Genomic DNA, 5,979 nt, shown 5'->3' with positions numbered 1-5,979 from the left:
GTTGGAAAGTTGGATATATCTTTAAATTGGGTCACTTGTGTAATATAAATTTGACATTTGTTTTTAGAAATTGGTGCCTTCTAGGCTGAGAAAAGCCAGAAAATGTGTTTTTGGCTCATGTGGCTAATAAAGGATACCAAATCCCAGAATGCACTTGCTTCGCTGCTCTGAGTCCACTCCCAAGTCACGCCTACCGTTCCCATTTTTTTTCCCAGTTAGATAGTAAATGCAGTGAATATATATTCTTTGTAAATCTTTACAACCGTTCCTCAAAAGAACGTGCCTTATTGCACAATCCAAATTTTCTTCAAAACTTTGCCATTATCAGCATGTAGCTTGCTAGTTTGAAATTTGTTGTGGTTTCCCGAAGAGAGCGGAGTTGGACAACGGCAGTACACAGGAGTGGAAGGCAAGTGACATCCGGCAGCGCTTGACGTTCCTGTGATTATCCTGGAATGAACTGTTGTTGATCCAGACTAGTATGGGAATAATGTACCATTTCTTTTGTTGCCCCTCAGTAGTTGTTTGAATTGCTGCTTAAGTCAGCTGATCGGTACTCACCACTGATGCTGCTGTGTTAGGTGTCAGAGGTCTTTAATTAAAAGGGTGACCATATCACAGTTCCTCTAGGAGATTGTTCTGTTGCCCGCTGAGGCTCTGCCCTCCAGTCTATCAGCCAACTCTGTTTTAGACAATCACCCTAGATACTTTCTACACAAAGTAGAAATTACACTTCTGCCTTATAAAACATTCACAGAAAAAGTACCAGTTTTATACACAACAGTGTCTTTAGCCTATCATTAGACATGATCATATTATGCTCTATAATCATTTGGTCTATCATATTATTTTTCATTTTGCAGACTAAAGTAACTGTCCTTAAATGAACTACTGAAACAGTGATTAGAAAACGGCTGGACAAAAGTTTATTAGAAAATAAAAAATGTAATAAAGAAATTAAACATTGGCAATTTTTAAATATCAAGACTACTTGTAACTTTGCTGCGTAGGGCCTTTTTAACAAATTGTGTGTGGCATTTAAGTCACATTTGGTGTGATTTAAGAGCTAATGTCAAGACGAAAGACACCAAGCAGTCAATTTTTGGTTGATTTAAAATTGCGGCAGTTAAAGATTTCCAATGAAAGTTAAATTCTCAAAAAAAAACCCATTTACCATCCAATCCAACAAATAAGTTTAAAGAGTTTACAAAACTTGAAATAATGACTTTCTTTCTTACTGGTAACATCTTTGACACTCTCTTGCACAGGACATTGGAACTGTTGAAACTATTATTTTAGCTCCTGCTGTGTTGCAGTCAGACTCAGCTGTATCCACTTTCACCATAACCTCTCATTAAAAATGAATGACATTGAGTTTGCCATCTACGATGTACCGTCCTAATTGAGGTGTGTGTGTGTGGTGGGGGTGGTGTGTATGTGTGTTGGTGTGGGTGTGTCTGTGTGTGTGTTGGTGTGTGTGTCTGTGTGTGTGTCTGTGTGTGTGTCTGTGTGTGTGTTGTGTGTGTGGTCTGTGTGTGTCTGGTGTGTGTGTCTGTCTGTTGTCTGTCGTCTGTCGTCTGTTGCTGTCTGTCTGTCTGTGTCTGTCTGTCTGTCTGTCTGTCTGTCTGTCTGGCCGCGCCCGCGCCCGCCCGCCGTTGAGATGGACTGACAGATTATGGGGAACAGAAAAGAGAAGATGGAGGAGTTCAAGACAGGTGGAGTGGAATAGGAGAGAGGAAAGGACAGGAGCTAAAGAGAGGATAGGGGAAAAACGAGGACGAACAAGGGAGAAGTGTACTGTGTTGAGACAATTAGTCCCACCTGCAGAAAATCAAACTGAGAATACCTTACCCGTATGCTTTTGTCAGGGTGTGCATGTGTGTACACACGCCTTGTGAGGTAGTGTAACGTGTACACTGTCATTGCATCTGTTAGGCTGTTAGCATGTGTTTTCTGGATGTGTGATTGCATTGTGTCTGAATCGGCAAGAGAGAAGTAACTTGAAAGCGCTGCGATTCAATTAATTCACTACAAGAACAGTGGCATGAGCAAAGTCCGCTGATGGCGGTGAAAGTGCCTGGATGTTTACCGCTCTCCCAAAGTTGGTTCTGGGTCAACTTTGAACAATCAGATGGGTGTCCTGCAAATATATTCTCATGTGTGTCTACACACATGTTATATTTAAGTGATTTAGATTTTCCTACAGCTTACTTACTATATGAGACGCCTCTGTAACTACTAGCTGGGCAGAGGGTTGGCCAGGTAGTTGGTGTTCCAGCTGAGTTTTTATATATTTTGTTTCAGTACTAGTAGCATTGTAGCAATGTAGAAATGACAACTAGCTGGTTGTCAGCAATACTTAATGTTATTTGAAATAAACTAAACTTTTTAAGCGGCAAAGTGTGTGACTAGAGTAGAAAACACAAATACTTTGTGATAGGCCGAAAGGAAACCGATCGAAACGCATATCAACACAAACACGTTGCCTGTAAAACGTGTACACCGTCGGCATCATGTTGTGGTGACACAATTCCGATTGGAATCTGCTGCACGTCACCGACACTGTGGCGTTGCAGTTGAAAAAAGCTGCCTGTGGAAATCCAGGGTAATGCTCCACTATTCTTTTCCTCTCTACAAATGTTACTTGCTGTTGGCATGATGCTCATTTCCTGCCTCATCTGAGTCAGTCCCTGCTGGTCTGTTCCGCTGAATAACTTTCATCGTTGTTATTTGCAAAATGTGCTGCAATTTTCTCCCTGTAACCACAACACAAAAAGCCCAGGATGCTGTGTGGGCTCTTATCCCTTCTTTCCCAGGACACCACACTTGTTATACTCATACACTTGCCTTGTCGTATCAGTACTGTATGTTGTTGCCTGTTGCATCACCTGTCTGCATAGGGGTTGTATAATGTATTGCTTAATGACTGAGCTCTCACTAACCTCTGTTATATGCTGAATATATTACCTTCAGTGTTTGTGCGTATGTGTCTGTGTCTCGGAGGGACAATTTAGCATAACATCTAGCTGTTTTTAAATGAGTGTACACACAGCAGCATGGTGCTGCAAAACACACACACAAACGTGCGCACACACACACTAAATACACAGCGCCATGTTTGTTTGACATACGTACAGCAGTGAATGTTGAATGGGTTGACTTGGTGTTAAACAACAAAACATTGAGAGGAAAGAATTTCCCTCATAAGTTTTCAAACATAACATGGCTCTATGACTGTAGGACTTAAAACTGCATTTATGATGCGTTCAAATATTTTGGTATCATAACGCGGTGACAAGCAACAAAGGTGCCAAAGCATTAACTTAAAAAACATCACAAAAGTCACAATGTTTTAAAGTAATAAGTTTGGCTTTGGGAAACTTTTGAAATGACTCCGCAACCAAGTCATAAATGTCTTCCATAAAGAATATATCAGTACCATATGGATTTGCAGTGGTTTAAAAATACTAAATTCTACATAATTGCAAGAGAATGTACTTAAGCATCAAAAGTAAAACTACTCATTGTGCCCCCTTCAGATTGTCACATGATATATCATACTTTTTGTGTTAAGTGTCACATCCCTGTGAAATGTATTTTACTAAAGGTATAACCTAACACCTGATGGACATACTCAGTTAATGTATCTCATAATTGGACCAAGTGCAGATCTTGAATCTACTTAGTTACTTTCTTCCAGCCTGCAGGTCTGGATTTGGGCAGGAGTGAGTCCAGACGGTTAGCGCTTTACAAAAGCTTTGCTTCCTGAACCCAAAGTGCTCCGATGTATCATCCACCCACAGAAAAAACAAATGTCTTTCGTCCCAGAACGGATTAAAATGATCTCTGTTGTGTGGACACTGCAGACAGAGAATCAATAATCATTGAAGCAAACCATGCTACCATTTACAGTGGGAATTGGAATAGAAACTTTTTATCCAGGTCTCCTAAATGGAAGAAATGATGCCCAGATGTCCTCATGAGAAAAGACCCACGTAGAAGAGTAAAATTGTGCTTGCGTATCCAATTAAGTTGTACCTACTAACAGAAATACCAAATCGGCCGATGAAGTGATTTTAGAGACAGGTTGGCATATGAAAGAAAGCTGAGATGGTGTCTTAAGGCAGCTTATAAGGAGGTAGTCTGCTTATAGGAAAAAGCTTTTCTAGTAGTAGTAGTGAAGAACAAGTACCTCCCCTCAAAGTGTGCTGTCTAAAGCAGGGGTTTGGCTGGGTGAGAAGGGTCATGGGAATCTCTGCTACACTTTCCTGACACTTTGCTGGTCTTCAATAGAGCGACACACACAGCCATTGACCCTCTCAGCAGGACAAATGGAATTGCAGATATTTCTGAGGGGTAGAAGAGGGGAGGAAACCAGACAGTGATGGACGCTGTGCTGATGCTTTTAAAAACATATCTGTGGACCTGGATAAGTATAAACAATGTACAGGTTTCTGCTGCAACATTAAAAAAACGCCTCAATTGTGCTTTGTATTTGTTGGTGGATGGTGGGCTTAATTTTTGGAGTGTCTGAGACAATGGTCCTTGGGAACGTGAACAACCCTCCCATGCTCATTTCTGTGCCTATTATTTTATAATAATGTGACTCTTTATTGATCCGTATACGGCTCACTTCCATTCAGGTCAGAGCCTGGGGCTGAACGACGTGTCCTCCTGTTTGAGTGATGTCTCTCTAATAACTGAGCCACACTGCTGTCTGTAATATCCATGAGGGGATGAGTAGGCAAGTGTTGTAAAAAGTGTGAGACCTGAATCTCAATTGTTTTCTGCACATTGAGCTTCAATTTGTATGTCTGCACTCTTCCATTACAGCTGGCCGACCCATCTCGCATGGATGCCAGTGTGGTGTCATCACTGAGTTTGAGCTATTTGACAGAGGGGGCATTGGAGGGGCTATTGTTGTTGTTGTGAGCATAGAGGAGGCAGGAGTGTGCACTTATCCCTACAATGTACCTGTGCTTTTTATCAGGACACACGCATACACAAACATGCCACAAATCTTTCCCTGGAAGTCCCAACTCATTTGAAGTATTTAGTGTATTTCTTTTATAATTTAGAGTATTTAGTTACCATGGCAACGCACAGTGGCTCCGACAAGGTGTGGGTGTGTGTGTGTGTGTGTGTGGTGTTGTGTGTGTGGGTGGTGTGTGTGGTGTGTGTGTGTGTGTGGTGTGTGTGTGTGGTGTGTGTGTGTTGTGTGTGTGTGTGTGTGGTGTGTGTGTGTGTGTGTGTGTGTGTGTTGTGTGTGTGTGTGTTGGGTGTGTGTGTGTGTGTGTGTGGTGTGTGTGTGGTGTGTGTGTGTGATATCGATGAGGAGCGTCCATGGGTCACATCGATGCTGAATGTGATATGGTTGAGCTTTTCATGTTTCGAATAGGTCGACCGTTATAGCCAGAGTGAAAATTATATTACACTCACAATATTGCGCTCACAATTATTTATTAGGATTATTCATTTCATTTACAAATATATTTATATTGCACTTTCAAATGTTATTAGACAGAGCACTGATTTCACTGTCACGTTGCGCTACATTCCTGCTAAATAACATATATAATGGCGTTTTTCCACTGCTGGTAAAAGCTCGACTCGCCTTGAACTCGACGCATTCTGCGTCCGTTTTCCATTGCAAAATGAGTAACGCCTCAGCATGGCTGGTCACCATAGCTACGCCTGATGATGTAATTTTTCAACGTGACTCACAATAGCACGTCGGCTACTCGCCACAGCCAGAAGAATGGTTTTGTTTCAAAAGAAGCTGAAGGAAGCAACAAAAATCACCGCTAAAAAAAAAAAAAAGAGTTTGGAAATTCCGACGGAGTTCAGACGTCGACATGACGGTTGTTCGCCGACACGAAAGGGTAAGTTAAGTTTCCTGGTAACGTTAGCTAACATTTGCGTGTGTTAGCGGCCCCGGTCAGTATTTACTATACGCTAGCGTTATATAAAGTACATGAA

At 41.6% G+C, this 5,979-nt stretch overlaps 1 long non-coding RNA gene across 1 annotated transcript in view; it reads left to right on the top strand.

Moving 5' to 3' along the window:
- The first annotated feature begins 71 nt into the window (after positions 1 to 71).
- The window catches only part of LOC116702160 (uncharacterized), a 23,228-nt gene continuing 17,320 nt past the window's right edge, over positions 72 to 5,979 (top strand). The window contains exons 1-3 of the long non-coding RNA XR_004335087.1: positions 72 to 195; positions 1,936 to 1,938; positions 4,081 to 4,086. This is a non-coding gene — a long non-coding RNA (uncharacterized LOC116702160). The remainder of the gene's footprint in view (positions 196 to 1,935; positions 1,939 to 4,080; positions 4,087 to 5,979) is intronic.

The sequence above is a fragment of the Etheostoma spectabile genome, chromosome 14, assembly GCF_008692095.1.
Source record: "Etheostoma spectabile isolate EspeVRDwgs_2016 chromosome 14, UIUC_Espe_1.0, whole genome shotgun sequence".
NCBI lineage: Eukaryota > Metazoa > Chordata > Actinopteri > Perciformes > Percidae > Etheostoma > Etheostoma spectabile.
The sequence above is the reverse complement of the archived record's forward strand: the minus strand, read 5'-3'. Positions and strand labels throughout refer to the sequence as shown.